This window comes from Equus quagga, chromosome 6, assembly GCF_021613505.1.
Source record: "Equus quagga isolate Etosha38 chromosome 6, UCLA_HA_Equagga_1.0, whole genome shotgun sequence".
Lineage (NCBI taxonomy): Eukaryota > Metazoa > Chordata > Mammalia > Perissodactyla > Equidae > Equus > Equus quagga.
In genome coordinates, this window is record NC_060272.1 from 103,578,763 (window position 1) to 103,596,474 (window position 17,712).

At 40.2% G+C, this 17,712-nt stretch overlaps 1 protein-coding gene across 2 annotated transcripts in view; it reads left to right on the forward strand.

Annotated features, from left to right (window-relative positions):
- The window catches only part of KANK1 (KN motif and ankyrin repeat domains 1), a 198,261-nt gene that overhangs the window by 82,582 nt on the left and 97,967 nt on the right, over window positions 1-17,712 (forward strand). The window lies entirely within an intron of this gene.

A 17,712-nucleotide genomic window follows, 5' to 3' on the forward strand; every position in this document is an offset into this window, starting at 1 on the left:
GTCTGAGTCTCACGTCTCACAGCCTCCTGTTGCTTTTCCATGGTTAACCAAGTAAAGCAGAGGAAGATGCTTTTGTGAAATGCCCGAAGAAAAGAAAGCCAGATGGAAGTGAAGATTATGGATAACCACAGTTGCTTTCCTCTTCCATCAGTTTTTTAAAACTTTTTATTATGAAATAATTTTAGACCTAGAAGTTGCACAGGTAGTAGAGAGTTCACATAGACTCTTCAGCCAGCTTCCTCCAGTGTTAGCATCTTACATAGCCATAGTGTAATGATCAGAATCAAGAGATTTAAATTGGTAGGATATGTTTAGCTAAACTACAGACCTTATTAGCCTTCCATCTGGTTTTCCACTAATGTCGTTTTTCTGTTCCAGGATCCAGCCCAGGATCCACATTGCATTTAGTTATTGTGTTTCCTAAGACTCCTAGAGTTCCCCAGTCTTTCCTTGTCTTTCATGATCTTGATACTTTTGAACAGTGCTGGGCAGTTATTTTGGTGAATAGTTCTGAATTTGGGGTTTTCTAATGATTACTTTGAGTTTATGCATTTTGGGGAAGAGTACCACAAAAGTGATGATGTATCCTTTTCACTGAGTGGTTTACTTGATGTCAGTTTCTCTTATTACTGGTAATGCTGACCTTAATCACTTGATTCAGGTAGTATCTCCTGGGTTTCTCCACTATAAAGTGACTTGTTCCCTTTGGATTAATAAATATCTTGGGGGGAAATACTTTGGGACTATACAAATATCCTGTTTCTTCTCAAGCTTTCCCCGACTGATTTTAGCATCCATTGGCAGATCTTGCCTACAATGATTATTATTATACTATTTGCCTAATAGTGATCTTATATCTCCCTCCATTCCTTGTACATTTACTTATTTATTGAGATTCTTCTGTAAAGAAGAGCTGTCCTTTCGTTCATATGTATATATATCAGGATGGACTCATGGATAGTTATTTTATTCTATGGGTTCTGATCCTAAACTTTCATTATTTTATTTTCTCGCTCAAATTGTTCCAACTTAGGCTATTGGGAGTGCCTTCAGATTGACCTCAATATCCTTTTGGTGTGCTCCCATCCCTTCGCAAGTGCTTTCTTACTTAGTGGTACCCCAAGATGTTCCAGGCTCGTTTTGTATTTTCCTTGCCCTAGCCCTGGAATCAATTGCTTCTTCAAGAAGCCTGGGTCCTTTTACTGGAGAATGGTGTTAGAAACCAATATCTGGTATTAGGTATGTATATTGCAGCTGAGTTGTCAATGCTTCTATCTTCTCTCAGTTTTAAAGTGAGCTCTTCCCTGTGGACATGGGTGTAGCAGGCCTGAAACTTGCTCGTAACACTGCTAGGTGGTAAATCATTTTGATGTAAAATCGTTTTGATCAGGCCAATCAATGATGGGTTGTTAAAAATCAGTGCACATATAGAGAGGCTTGTAGACAAATAAGTATTTTGACTGTAAATGGAATGGGTTAAATTTTTGTGAAAAAGTGCTTTTATTATTGAAAGACTAATGTTAGCAATCAGACATCTCTAACATTTTTGAAATAACCTTTCAGGGGTTTTTGACTGTCATTTTTAGTCCATTCTGTATTTTAAGGTAATAAGAATAACTTTTGGTCCTCTTAGTTACAGAAGGTAAATCTACCTGATGTATTCCTATTAGAGTGTTTTACTCAATGTCTAAATACAGATTGATCATCCTATCATAAAATAATTTTATTTTTGCATAGGTTATTATGTGGCACAAAACTTTTAATAAATTATTTATGGCCTTATAATTTTATTTATGAAGTCTTATAGTCAGAGGACATTGATAAAATATTTTTATTAATTATAAGCATTGAGAGCCTCTATTCCTGGCAATCCAGTTAATTTCTTTTGACTGCTGCTTTTAATTCTTGTAAAGTGGATCTTACCTTAGGAGATTCCAGCGTGAGGGCCTTTTTCCTCTGTAATTTTTCATATTTCTCTTATTATATCTCAACTCTTGGCTAGCAGTTTCCATGAGAATTAAGCATGCAGTCAAGGCATGTTTCACGTGTGACGGGTAGGATTATAATAGTTACAAAGCGTATTTATCCTCAGTGATAGTGATCTTCCTAAGCATTTTGGTCTATTTCAAAATTCATTTTGGGGTCTTAACACCTGTTTCTCATATGTGGAGAAAAAGTCTCGTTCCTCCTTCAAAATAGAGATGGAAAAGCAAGTTTATATCAGAATTCAAAAGATGAATCTTTTTCAAGGACATTTTCCTCTTGACTTGGCATCTTGTAAGAAATTTCTGTATTCTTCCTACTTGTGGTACACTTTAATTTGGAAGTGGGGTTGGGTACAATATGGTGCAGACTCCAGCTGACAAATGAAGCCTGGTGTTGTAATGTTTTGAAAACACGGCTAGCTGACTCTGAACTCTAAATGCATAAGTTATCTCTGCAGCAGTGAGAGATCTTGAAGAGCTTGAAATAGCTTTGATAAGTAATCATTGTGTGATCACTCAGCCAGAAGAATTTACAAAGAGCAGTCTGTGTGTCTTGCATCCAATTTAAAGGTTAGTAGCCTAAGACTTGTTCCTGGTGCCTGTAACTCTAGTTACGTGGAGAGACACCACGTTAACATTTAGTATTTCTTTACTCTTAACAGTTTCTACATCAGTCATCATCTTCTTTACCTCTCTCGCGTTCTAGAACAGAGGAATATTATACTTATTATGTTATTAAGTATTAAAGTGTGTTCTATTATTAATTAAAAGAATAAATGCACTTGTTTAAATTTTTGTCTATTAAAAATTCCAAAATTGTTTTAACCTATCATGCTTGATATGTTTTTTCATTAATTATGGTTGAAGAGGCAGGGGAAATGGCAGTGGCCCCTGGTTTCAGCAGAAAGCCTTCTCATTCTATAGAATCTTAGCTTTGGGGTACCAGTTCATAGATACGTTAGTATCTAAGGTAAAAATTAGAGCTAATATTCAAAGCACCAAACAAGTATTGTTCTGATTATTCTGGTTCTTTATTCTATGTCTTTGCTGGAGACATGGTAAATAATGATGATGATGCTAATAATAACTGTTTATTGAATGGGCACTATGTGCCAGACATTGTGTTGGACATTTTGCAAATACTGTCTCAATCGATCCTAATGGAAACCTCCTGATTTTTCAGAAATGGAACCTAGTGCTTGGAAGGTTCAATGACTTATCCAGGATTGCGCAGCTAGTCAGCCAGAGATCTGTTTGGATTTTGTCTAACTTCAGTACTCATTCCACATAGTATACTGTGACTGTCCTCATGTCAGTAAAGGTGAGAATGCCTTTAGGATCGCCTTTCCCTCAAAGCATTTTAAAATTTTTTAAATCATTTTTTAATGTTAGTTTTTTGTTGTTGGTTTGTTTTTTTGAGGAAGACTGGCCCTGAGCTAACATCCATGCCCATTTTCCTCTACTTTATATGTGTGATGTCCGCCACAGCATGGCTTGACAAGCAGTGTGTAGGTCCGCACCCGGGATCCGAACCGGCGAATGCCGGCTGCCAAGCGGAGTGCGTGAACTTAACCGCTGTGCCCCTGGGCTGGCCTCTTAATGTTAGTTTTTTTGGGTTCAGCTGTTATCAGGCCTTTGGTTTCTAGACATGAAATACTACATATGGGGAAAGATCATTGCTCCCAGATGGTATAATCATGCCTTTTCTTGAAGCTGACTATGACTTCTCTCTTAGACTTTCTTGCTTTTCTGTGAGTGGAAACTTCAGGCTTTGGGCTGGTGGAGTATTATATTTAATGGCAGAGAGAATAAAGCACTAAACACAAAGTATGTACACCATAAACGTGAGTCACTTGTAACTGCCTTAACCTTAGTGTGAATGCCCCTGGCTTCACCCTGTACCTGACGACATCATATGGACTCTGGGGTCGAGAAGCCTGGCAAAATGATGCAGTTGGGAACTTATATGGGATAAATGAAAAGCCCTAACTTCAATCCCTCTTCCATTTATCCTTTCTAAATCGCTAAGGTGTGAGCTTCTGATTATACTGGGCTCATCATGGGATCTTCCTTTGGAAGAAGGTAGTCTTGAGAAAAGAGAGAGGATGGGTTTTCATCTCGAATATAATTAAAAACCTGCCTTACAGGTTCTGGTCAAGAGGGTCATAGGTGTTGGGCTTAAGATATAAAAGGGTTTTGCTACGATGGATGTTTTGGGGCTTAAAGGAGCTATCCGGCTTTTATAGTCTTCAAGTTCCCCTCTTAGGCTAAGGAACGAAATGGAGGAGATCATAAACACAGCAATCACAAATAACTTAAATACTAAAAGAAACTATTTGGCTGTTGGGTTTGAGTATAAAAAGATCATGTGACTTTCGTGTGAGTGATGCTTAGACCATGAGATGGAAAACTAATTGTCAGAGCAATTTATGTCTCTGAGGCTGATAACAGAACTACTCACTTACAAGTAATCTCTCAGAGAGTTCTTGTCGTTATACTAACAAACTTCGAAGAAAGGGCCATGTTAGTAAGAAGTAGTTAGTCCTGGTCTGTTTTCTGTTGGTGATAGGAAGTATCTTTTTACCACTTTGTAATTTAAATCACACGTAAGGAAGTGACTAGAAAAGGAAATAGTGGGAAAAAGGTTGTTATAATCAGAAATATGCCATTTGCAGACTCTTAAAAATATCAGAGACTTGGCGTAAGTAGAAGACATTGGAGTCTGCCCCCTGAAGTCAGATACCTCATGAGATGGGAGACCTCTTTTACTGTTAGAATTTCCTTGTTTTAGAACATTTGGGTTTGGTGACTCTGGTGCACTGAGAAATTGAGGTATTCCGGAAGGAGAGTGAATTCTGCCCTCCTTGCTGCATGCAGGTACCTTGAGGGGAAGGCCCCCCATAACTGTCAATCATGGAATGACAGGAACTGTTCTCTCTCTGCCTCTTTTGGTTCTCATCCTTTCCTCCTGAGTTGTTTGCATTCTTGGCTTGACGTAACACTTCTCCTCACCGAATCCATTGCTTTTAACAAAACCCAGGAGTACGGAGGTCAGCTTTGATGGTAAGCTTTTTCTATGACTTGGTTTGATGGCTTCAGATAGGGTGTGTTTCAAAGCAGGTGTGGAATAGCGAGTAGAGCTTCTCTAAGTCCATTTTTGACAATCTGGCCTTAACAATGTTACATTAAAGCACTTAAGAGGATTCTCAGCTATTGGTCACTGGGGACGCTTTTTGATGATTTCTGAGATAGTAGTGCTGTTCTGGCTCCATATTAAATGTAGGAGAATTTAAGATGAGTGTCATGTAATACAATGCATGTAAGCCAAAAAATGCTAATCAGTGTCCAGTTTATTTATTTAATTCCAAATTGCCTTGTATAGGTGCATCCAGAAGTTTTTAAAAATTGACACCATGGTTCATATTTTGTATATTTTTTCCACATTGCATTATTTTATATGGATGTTTATGTAAATAGGCAGAAGTCATATAATGGTCACTTTTATTAGGAACATAATATCCTATTGTGTTGATATACCATGGTTCTTTCTAAACTGTCCCCCGATTTTGGATATTTAGTCTGTTTCTAGTTTTTCTCTATTATAAATACTAAGGGATATATAGAAAGTGCCATTCTTGCTATGGTAATTGTTAAGCATCTGCTGTCTATGTGCCATGCGTGACATCAGACACTGTGGTGGATGACACAAAGACGAATGAGACCAAAGTGCTGTAGGAGGTTGGAGGAATGATTCTGTGTAGTGTGATCCAGGAGCGCTCCGTGGAAGACTGCATTTGATTCTGGGTCTTTAAGAATGAGTAGTAGTAAGAACAGCAAATACGGGAAAATTGAACTCCAAGCACTTTCAGAGTATTGTTCCTAGAGTATGTCAGGTCCATCTGCTAGAGTCTAAAATACATTTTACCAGAAAATATCCAGCTGTAAGAATGAGTCCCAAATATGTCTTGGAAAAAGTACAAGTGTGTGATAAAAATGTTGTCAGAGCTGCTATATATAGAAAGCATGTTACTAGAGGTTTAACTCCTATTTGCCAGTCATGTCTTGATCTTCCCTAACAGTGATGCTACACACCAGTCTTATGAGGAAGACTTAATATTTGATTTCCAAGGGATGAAAGGGAGGCATTGAAGTATGCCATTTTCCATAAAATACAGGAAGTCATCAACATCATATGTACAGGCAAACTCTAGCCCGTTCAATTATTCATGCATGGATCAAGCATTTTGGGAGTGGTTATTATGTGCTAGGTGGGCCAATGCTGGAATAAAGAAATAGAAGACTCCCTCCTCCAAAGAAACGAATGGAATAATTGAAGAAAGAACCAAAATGAACAACCACAACAATGAAAACTAAACCTCAATAGTATGTTAGGCTCTTTGAAGTTATGCATAGGGTACTTCGTACAGGGCACTGGGAAAGGGTATCTAAAACTGTAGGGGGTGTCAGGGAAGGCTTCTTGGAGGAGGAAGTGCCAACACTGGGTCTTAAAAAGTGGGAGGAAATGGTAACGAAGCCCTCCTGTCATCTGTGTGCATGTACATAGTTTCCTATCAACTCTTCCCTGTAGCTGCAGAGATGAGGAGAGACCAAATAAGAAATGTCTGTGGATACCAGGCCATAGAAAAATTCTGAGTTAAAAAAAAAAAGAAGCGTGAGCGTAGTTACCCAGGAAGTGAGTGGATGGTCCAGGCTAGCGATGTTGAGCATAGCGACAGGGGAAAGGAGGTGGTAGAGGAGGAGACCTCCCCGGTGGCCCACTCTCCCTTAGTGCTTTGGAATATGGGGAAATGAACGGCTTACTCTAGAGAGCCACTATGCCCAGAATGGTGTGCAAATGTTTTTTTTAAGTGGATGAATACCTGGTGAGAATTATTTTATTATGGGTTACGCCATGACCAGGACAGGAGAGAGAAATGGTAACGAGATTAACTTGTCTCCATACCCCAGATGGCATTTGGGGCAAGCAAGGTCTGTGCTGTGTTACGGGGCTCTGGGTCCTGGCTCCCTTCCCATTAGAGTGGGTGGTGGTTTAACAAGCTCTGCCGCACACTCAATTCTGCTTCTGGGTTTCACCATTCAGCCAATTTTATCAAATTAGTACGAGCATATTTTCCTCTTTAAAAGACCAGAGAGGGAGAAAAACCATGGAGCTTTGCCCTAGTATATGGTATTGAATTTTATATATTATATATAACTTCAATATATACTATATATAAAAATTTAAAAATAAAAGATACAATATAACTCACTGCTTTCGTATGATCACTGCAGCTGAAAAGGAGGACCAGAATTACAGGGTCTTAAAGTTAGTTAATTCACTCAACAGATATATATTGAGCACCCCTGTGTGCCAGGCACCATTCTCATTATGCAGAAACAGAGAACAGAAACAGAGTCCCTGCTCCCATGGAATTGACATTCTAGTGGATTTTCATGAGATAAGACAGGCTACTGAGTGTAGTTGTTCACTCAGATTTTTATTTTAAGAGTTTTATACCCAAGGAAAACTTTAGGCTAAGACTTAAATTCCGATTTTATGAGTTTTCTTGGGTCATTCTTAAAAACTGGCTCTTAGACTGGTCATTAGTCAATGACACCCTCTTTCACCTTCCTGAACTCCTTTGCATGCTGCTCGGTCCTTCAGAATGGCACGATGGTTAAACTTGGCCTAGCATAATCCACTTGAAAACAGATGGTTAAGTCTGCTAAACATTAGCTCCATTGGGCCCTCTCCTGTGGGCTTGTCAGTTCTTGTGCAGATTCCTGCTTCCACCCAGTTCCAGGATCAGCTGCACATACCTGGCTCACTCCAATCCAGGAGGGCCAGCTTGTTTTCTTCACCTAGCCCAGAAGTGGAGTTCTAGACAAATTTCCTTCCAGGGCTATAAGAACCTCTGAAGTTTCTCCTCTATTTCCTTGTTCTCCTGACTTTCGTGCTGGGAGGGAATATCATGGTAGGGTGGAGGATTTTTAGGCAAAGAAAAAAACACTGAAATGGACGTGGTGTTGAAATTAGGCTGATCTCTAGGAACACCACAGCAACGCTCTTTCCTGTTTCTGCCACACTTACCTGGTCGTCTGTAGTGAAACTTTTGTTTTTCCTTTTAAGAATCTGTGCATGTGTAATTTATCCAACACCATGGAATCTTTGAAGGAAAGAGTGTAAAACTTTCAGAATTGTAACAATAATGGCTTCATTTGATGTGTATCACATTCTACATGGCAAGAGACCAGTTCTCCTTTATTAATATTTGTTTACAGTCATGCACTGCATAACGATGTTTTGGTTAATGATGGACTACATATACAATGGCGCTCCTGTAAGATTAGTACCACATAACCTAGGTGTCTAATAGGCTATACCATCTATGTTGTGTAGGTATATTCTATGATATTCGCACAATGACAAAAATCACCTAATGATGCATTTCTGAGAACATAGCCATGTTGTTAAGTGACACGTGACGGTAATTCTCTTTCAGACCTAAAAGAAATATTTTGGCTTTTAAAAAATCTCTACTGGGGGGCCGACCCCATGGCTGAGTGGTTAAGTTCATGTGCTCCGCTTCAGTGGCCCAGGGTGTCGCGGGTTTGGATCCTGGGTGCAGACATGGCACCGCTCATCAAGCCATGCTGAGGCAGTATCCCACGTAGCAGAGCCAGATGGACCTACAACTGAAAAATACAACTATGTACTGGGGGGCTTTGGGGAGAAGAAAAAAAGAACATTGGCAACAGATGTTAGCTCAGGTGGCAATCTTAAAAAAAAAAAAGTCTCTACTGGGGCCAGCCCAATGGTGTAGTGGTTAAGTTCGTGTACTCCACTTCAGCGGCTCAGGGTTCACAGGTTCAGATCGTGGGCAGGGTCAAGCCATGCTGTGGTGGCATCCCACATAAAATAGAGGAAGATTGGCACAGATGTTGGTTCTGCGGCAATCTTTCTCTAGCAAAAAGAGGAAGATTGGCAACAGATGTTAGCTGAGGGCCAGTGTTCCTCACACACACACAAAAATCTTTATTGACCAGTGTTATATACAGAAAAATGTCGTTGTTGTAGAGCATACAACATGAAGGTGATTCACTTGAGGGCATTCACCGTGGGCACTGTCGAGAGTTGAAGTTTACGAGTGTGGGCTGTATATGCAGTCTCGACTTTAGGAATAGTGCACTCATCACCAGGCTGATTGCCCTCAAGCCAGGGGGATAAACAGCTTTGACAAATTGTTCCCAAAAGGTTGTCAGTTTTTAGGGTGTAGCCATTGAACCACACCTGAGAAGCTACCTAGATGAAGCCAACTCACAAAGTTACGAAAGAGCCTCCACCTCAGTTGATGATCCAGATCGTCTCCAAGGAAGGTAAACTAAGCCAGTGTTAAGACTGAGGGGGATAATGCAGTGGTGATAGTGCATAATGGATGCATTCATACACGTAGCTTCAACACAGCATTCTCTTGGATGGGAGCATGGGAAATAACACATGAGCATGTACTCACGCCTCTTGTTGGCTTTCTGGGTCACTGCTGGCCTCCTCCTGTCCTGTCCTTCCTCTCCCAGCCACCCATTGGGACGTGAACCTTTGTCAGATCATTGAAAGTCTTTATGTTCTGAGAACCCAAAGGGAAGAAAACCTAACCCTTCAGAACATTGGTTGAAACAATAAAAAATAATAATAGTAAGATTGTCCACATATATAGCAGTTGGCTTTGACTGGAATAAATTTACCGGGTTATGAAACTGATAATTGTAGTGGGGTCACTATGATGCCACTACAGTATTTTAGTTTAGAAAGTACTTTGATAAGTTTATGGCCTAGAAGTTAAATGGGTTTGTTTGTAAATTCTTGGAGAATTCCTTAAACTTCTGATTGCTACCTCAAGTGTATTTTAAATAGATTCAGTAGACATTGACCCTGCTACTGTATTTTACCTTTTAGCCCATTGGTGCTTCTTTCATTTCCTTTAGTGGACTTCAATAAATTTAGGAAAGCTTATAAATTCCAATAAAGGAATATCTCCTAAATAAAGGAGAGGAGGGTCAATAGCTTAGTTTACATATAAATTCTATCACTCTAATATAACACGTGTTTTCATCTTTCTTATATATATTTTAGTTTACATTTTATTTGTGTGATGTATTTGGAATACTGCTTTTACTTAAGATGCCGTGGTTTTCCACTCATTTACAAAGCCTTTACAATAATAATTATAAATATTCACTTGCCTTAATGTACCATAATCTATAAGCCATCTTTCTAATGTTAAAAGTTTAGATTGTGTCTAATTCTTTGCTACTTTAGACATCATTGCAGTGACATCTTTAAGCCACGATAAGTTGTTTCTTTGGGATAAATTCACAGGAATCACTGGGTCGAAGGTATGGACATATTTTGATTTGGTTGAAGAGTTTACATTTATGAAAGACTCTTTCTAGATTATAAGAGTAATACATGACCATCCTAATAAATTAGAATGCTATAGAAGTATGTAAAGTAAAAATAAAAATTCTCCATGGCACCTGGACCTCAATCCCACTCTCCAAAGTGAACCATGATGAGCCCTTAAGCAAAGATTCTATAGGATAAGAAAAGGTGGTTCTGAGGAGTGGAATGCTATGAAAGTGGTGATGGGGTACTGTGTACTTATAAAATAAAGTACTGGTTTATTTGTATGATTTAAAAAATAGAATCTTGAGGCCGGCCCTGTGGCATGGTGGTTAAGTTCGGTGTGCTCCGCTTCAGTGGCCTGGGTTTGCCAGTTCAGATCCCAGGCACAGACCTACACCACTCCTCAGCCATGCTGTGACAGCATCCCACATGTAAAGTGGAGGAAGATTGGCACAGATGTTAGCTCAGAGCTAATCTTCTTCAGCAAAAAACAACAACAACAACAACAACAACAACAACAAAAGAATCAAGCAGTTCCCCCTTTGGACAAGATGTAAAGGTATCCAGTGTTGGTTTTCTATAGCAGCTGGTTTGACAAAGTGCAGTCTCCTGTATAGGTAACCTTAAGCGATGTCCATGCCGTCTTGACTCTGATTAGGAGATGGCTGCAGCTAGCAGGCCCCAGCTTTCTTGGGTTTAAGGGTCACTGAAGAATCCTTGTAGATAAGAGAGGAATTGTATATTCCAGGCCCCGGAGTGATGACTAGACTGGGAAAGCTGGGAGGGTCAGTGGAGACAGTACAAGTGTGCTAAGAGGAGAACCCGCTCCTGGCTGCACGTCTGTGACCTGAGTCCCTGTTTGATGTCATCTTTTAAACCCATAGGCAGAAATCAAGCTTGTGGTCTTTCCCATTTTTCTGGGACTTGTGGCTGAGCAAAGGGAAAGAAACCAATATATAAGACTGCTCTTTTCAAAGTGTTAATTTCTTCCATGAGCCCCTAGAAGAATAACGCAACGATGTTCTCCCATTTGGTTGTTTTATTCAATTGTTTTGAATTATTTGCCTCTGAAAAGAGGCGTCTTCTGTGTCCTGTATGTGCTCACTTACTTTGCTCCTCTGGCCTGATTATAATTAGTTTACCTTATCACTCTGCCCGTCAGCCCTGTCTCCATCTCCACAGCTGGAGGGGAGGTTGGCCTGACATGCGTGGTGGTTTTTGTCCTTTAGAGATGTTAGCTGTCAGTCCCAGAGTTCCATTAGCTAGAATTGGGCCCAGTCCACAGCTTTTACCTGTAAAAACAACAGGCAAACTAAGGAATCTTTTACTAAGTCAGATAATTGTCATGAACCAAGAGTCCTGCTTACTGGGCCGGGTTTTTCCCTGACTCTGTACCTTAGTTTCCAGTTTGTAAAATTGGGTGGCTAGACTTATATCCAGAATTCTCTCTAGGACATAAATGGGAAGAGGTGGAGGCCTTAAGTATGACCAAAGTTGGGATAAAAACCCTAAGACCCGTGTCCTCTGTCCGTCATGCTTTTCAGACATGTCTTCATACTTGCTCCTTGCACAGAAGCTGAATTCCCAACAAAGATGCCACTGAGGAAGTTACGCTTCACTTCACTTTTTAATAAATAGATTGTCTATCTTATTAGATAGGAGTGTGTCTAAAATTTCGGACCTCAGATACTATTTCTCCAACCTTCACGTGATTCCATTGTTCAAGTCCCCAGGCATGGTTGACGGTTTCTCCTCCTAGTAATATTTGTTATCTTCATCACCTGGCCCATCTAACTTGTGTGTGCACACGCCTGTACGTATACAAATATGTTTTAAAATGAAATCTTTCATTTGCATAATGAACACACATCTTACCTAAAATACCTCCCACACCAACCCACCCACACTTCCTACACTCTGCTTTGCTAATAGGAAATTATTTGTTGTTTTGTGCTTTTGGCAGTTCTGGAGAATATACAGAGCCAAGTGGTGTGACTCTGGGGTGTAGGATGGAGAACGTCCTTTTTACAATCTGTATTTTTTAATAGCCAATTCTTAGAGATAAGAGAGGGGATTTCGCTACGAAGTCTGAGATGGCTCAGTGATGAACTCTCAGTGGCGTCATCATCTCAACAGCGCTGACTGAATGCAGTTCGGCAGTGTGTAGGCAGGACTTACTACATGAGCATCGTGTGTGCTAAAGTGGTGATAAGGTATCCAGCGTTGTCCTACGTGTTTCTTGAGGGAGAAAGGAGAGCCTTCAGGATTTCAGTGTTGTTGTCTTCATGCCCGTTGCTGTAACAGTTTATATTCTGCCTTTGAACAAGCCTATATTTAAAAAAAGTTTATATAAAAAATATAATTTGGATACATGAATCACTTGTCTAGAAATGGGACAAAGTGCAAAAACAATGAGACACAGTGGTTTTGTGGGATGAGAAATGAAACAGTCCCTTTGGTTGAAGAAGCTGCAGGCATTTGGCGAGACATCTTAGGAGCCCGTACAGGAATGTGAAGAAGATAGCAATTATAAGTGAGTAATATCTTTCATGAAGGCACTGATTTCAACCCCAGTTTAGCCTGTTAGCAGTTCTGCTAATGAGGAGTTAACAAGTGGAAAGGGAACCGTAAGAGCCACATAAGGCAGGAATCGCCATGGCCTATGAATTTGCCTTTCACATACTTAAAGTTACATGATCGGGGGCCCAGCGGGAGCATCATACATACAGGAAATAGCAGTAATGGTTTTTGTCTATATGTACCCAATCTTGTTTCGGGAAAAAAATCTATGGGGGCTTAAAAGGGTATGCAAAATAAAATTAGAAATCAGTGGGTGAGGATACTGGGACAGAGAGAGATAGCAAGAAGAGGAAATAAGAAGTGAGTAGCATGTATTGTCTTAGGGCTCATAAATACATTGGAAATAGGCCACTGATTTGGCTCCATGCTCTCTAGCAGCCAAGACAAAGAGGGGATCGTGACCAGATACACAGTGCACAGGGGCATTAAGATTCAATAAACGGATTACTCAGGAAAAGCACAAGCAGTCACCACGAAGGGGACAAGTGAGCCATGTCACCAACAACACACTGATAGAAAGTGCAGCTAACAGTCGCTGCTGGGGGAGAGCAGAGCTTGACACTTGATGGGAAGGTAGAATTTGCTTGTCTGCCCCTATCGCGTTCATTTTTAAAGTTTTATTAATTACAAAGGAGATTAATACGTAGACCACAAACTTTCTCTTAGTAACTTTTTTCCTCTTCTCAATATATAAAATAAGTAATCCTTCAAATGAGATTAAAAAAGGAGACCTTGTACTTCCTGAACTCCAGCTTAGATTTTTGACTTTCTGGTGTAAAAAGGACTGTATTCACTAGATGGCAGTATCAGCAGCCTTTTGGGAAGTTAAATCTGATCGTGAATCTCTTAAGGACTGAAAATGTAGAAGAGTAAGAAAACCATTTGTTTGAGCATGCAAGATCTCATTTCTACACCCTGCATGAAAGAATTTTTCCATTTCCTCCACCTCCTCCTCCTTCGGGGCCAGAGAGAAGGCGCTATATATAGTAGCTGCAAGCATGTCTGGGTGACTGGAGGGGCACTTTCCCAAGGAGCAAATCTCCCAGGAGTGTGCTCACATGTCACAGGAGTTACACTAGTTCTGGAGCCAGCTGTGGGGTGATGGTGTATTGATAAGGTGAGAAGGTGTGTTTAACAAGTATGGATAATATTTAGACTCTCAGCGTTTACTCGTTTGTCATTTCTAGCATCAAGGCAGTCTGACCTCTCAAGAAACGAAGTGATTTTTTTCTATTTATGTAAAACTCTTTTGCACATTTCCATCTTTGAGAAGAAATTGCATGCTTTTTCATAGTTTTGTTTTTTAATGAGAAAGATTTATTTGAAAATCATAATGGTATAAAATTAATAGTATTTGGTTGAATTTTAGGATTTTTATAGTGTATCTTGGGTAGCATGTGAGGAGTCTTAGAGAAGTTGATCTTTGTCCTACTCCTCTTGGCAGTTTCCTAACAGCAGTGCTGCTGGTGTTCTGAGTCGGGCACGTCTCCATTGTGTGGGACCGTCCCCTGTGCTGCAGGGTATTCTCCATCCCCGGCTCTTGTCCACTTCTAAATGCCAGAAGTGCCCCTCGGTCATTGCGACTGCCTGGTCACACACAAAAATCTTTGTGTCTCCTTGGAGGGGTGAAGTTGGGAGGTGGTACTGCCCAGGTTTGAGAACTGCTGGACTAGAGATTTTAGCATAAGTAATGGGGCTTGTGGAATTTAGTGGGCATAATCTTTTAAAGAAATGTGCATTAATAACTTTATATTTTAAAAAATCGAGGCTAGCCTGGTGATATAGTGGTTAAGTTTGCCCACTCTACTTCAGTGGCCCAGGGTTTGTGGGTTCAGATCCTGGGCATGGACCTACATGCCACTCATCAAGCCATGCTGTGGGAGTGTCCCACATACAAAATAGAGGAAGATTGGCACAGATGTTAGCTCAGGGCCAATCTTCCTCACCAAAAAAAGAAGAAGAAAGAATCACAACCACAATCCCGTCTTCTTAAACTTCTACTCATTTGCATTTATTTATGGGTTATGATTCTGATTAATTCTACATAAATACAATTTTTACATAGTACAAAGTTGTACATCTATAATTTTATGATATACTTTTTATATAATATTATTATGTGCTTTTCTTGTATTCCTGTTGTCTTTCCATGTAACCTACATATCATGTCAAGATAGTGCATTCTCCTCGACCCTTCTTTCCCCTCCCTTTTTAAAGTTACAACTACTTATTTTTTCTCATGTGCATTTTAGTATCATTTTCTTGAGATCTATAAAGCATCTTTTTTTGCATTGTAATCGAAACTGTTAATATACAGATAACTTAGGGATGAATTGTATTCTTTGAGATTTTAGTCCATCTGGCATGTTCTTCCTTTTTTCCTAGACTTCCCATTTTTCCTCCCATAAAAGTTTAATTGGGTGGGAGGAAGCCTTGCCCGTGTGTCTGACCCTTTCTCATCCCACCTGCCCTTGAGTGATGGTTTGCATACCCACATGCTGATCATTTCTAAGTTGTGCTGGTTGAGAAGAGGAGGGGTAATCTTGTTTCCTTTCTCTTTTTCTTTTCTCATCAACTAGACTAAAAGAGCCACTTGGCCTTAAGGCCTAGACCTTAGGATTCCTGTTTGTTCTCATGGTACCTGGTATAGGGCCAGTCCATCATATATCCTCTAGACAAAGCCTTCATTAATTGGGATTTTTCCCAACTTGCTTTATCTGGTTGGTCTTTGCATTGGTGCAGTTAACACGAGCTTCTGGATATAGGTTGGGTCACCATGAAATATATCTAAGACATTAGGAGCAAATTTTATATCTTCCCTTTGATGTCTAAAGACAGAAGGGAGTGTAGAGAGGATCCCAAGTGGCACCTGACCTAACAAAAGATCCATGAGAAATGAAAGAGATAAGATGGAAAACCACCGCTGAATCCAGGTGTAAGAATGCTGGCCTGCTTCTGGTCCTCGCTACGTCAAGGTCCAAAGGCAACGCCAGCTGATAACATGTCCTGCACCTGAGTTGATGCTATTTGCCTGCCCACACAAGCCTCTTCAGGCACAGATTCTCTCCTGTGTAGGAGCAGCAGGGCCTCTTCTGTAACCATCATACCAATGTTACCTCGCCACCCATCATCAGCCTAGCTCCACACCCTGACTGAAGCTCAACAAAGAGATGCTGTTCAGTGCTAAAGGATTCAGTCATCAAGATGGAATTTTAGGGTTTAGGTAATCTTGGGGACTTGTTTGGGTTACTAGGCTTTTATCTTTGATCTGATCCCTAGAACTATCTTATAACAGGGTATATCCATGGGGACTAAAGTGAAGCCATTTGGGCTATTATTTCAGTGACTCCTAGGAGCTGGTTGATATTCTGTCTGTTCATGTCTGGAGCAAGTGCATTAGAGATTGTGCATCTCGTGCTGATTGTTACAGTAGATAACATTGAATGCTGATTAAATTGCTATCAGATTGCATAACCCAGATTTTTATTTTAATTTATAAAAGCTTTATTTTGTTTCCACTTCTCCCAGCTGTCATTTAACCTACAAGCTGCTTGTCTCCACACCTTGTAAAGAAATATTTAATTTGTATTCAATTGATTGATACCTACCAAAGTTCACCATTGAATTTCTGAATACTTCCTGTCATCCATTCATCCACCCAACCATCCATCTAAGCTCTATTAAGTGCTCTGTGTAAGGCACTCAGTATCAACCAAGATAGTAGTTATTCTGTGTGACCCAAAATCTCAGTGGTTTTCACTGCAGAGATTGATTTCTCAATTGTCCTGCATGTCCCTTGTGGGTCAGCTGTAGCTCTGCTCTGTGTTGGGCTCAATCTAATAGATGGAGCAGCATCTATCTGCATCATTGCTCCTCTTCAGAGCAGAGGAGGAAAAGAGAGCAAGGTGAAGTTCCGTGCTAGCTCTTCCAGCTTCCTGCTGAAGTGGCACGTGGTCCTTGCCCAGAGCACATCACGTGGCCACACTTGAGTTCAACCGGGTGGGGATATGTACTTCCCCCTGGGGAAGGGGCAGGACATTTTGGTGAATAGTAATGTAATCTACCACATGTCTAAAAATGTCATTCCTACCCTAGAAGATCTTCATATTCTGATAGATTTGTTTTTGTTTGATTTTTGAAAATATAGTATGTACCATAAGGGAATGGCGGCTCACTTATGTTGACTTTTTTTTTTTCTTATTGCAAGGAATCTACTATTACATCTAATAAAGTATAGTAAAGAGTTTATGATATATTTGAGCTATCTTTAAAGTTATTTTCCTGTGGCTTAATTTATCAATTATCAGTGGCTTAATTTAACAGTTTATATTCTACAACTGTCACTTTTTGACTTTGCTGTTAAATATTTATTTTTCAAAACCAGACGTGTCTTTTGTCTTCAAAAGGTAAATGGAATCAGTTGTGGGGGAGGATTGGAGAGAAGGGATGAGAGGTGGCAAATGTTATTTCCTCATTAATTTTCTCAAAAAGGTCAGCACTTGCTCACATGGGTGCATCTGTTTAGTCTGAGAAGTTACTTTTTCTCTTGGCCGGAAGCCAGCCTGGCAGGAAGAGCCCAGTGTCACCTTTATAGCTACTCCCTGGCGATAGGGAGCCAGCTTCTCTTCTTTCATCTGGCTGTGGGGGAGGCATGAGCAGAATGGGCTGGGAGGAAAAATTGCCTCCCCGGCTGAATTTTTCCCACCATCGACTTAGGCAGATAAGCTGACGCTCTGCACCTAT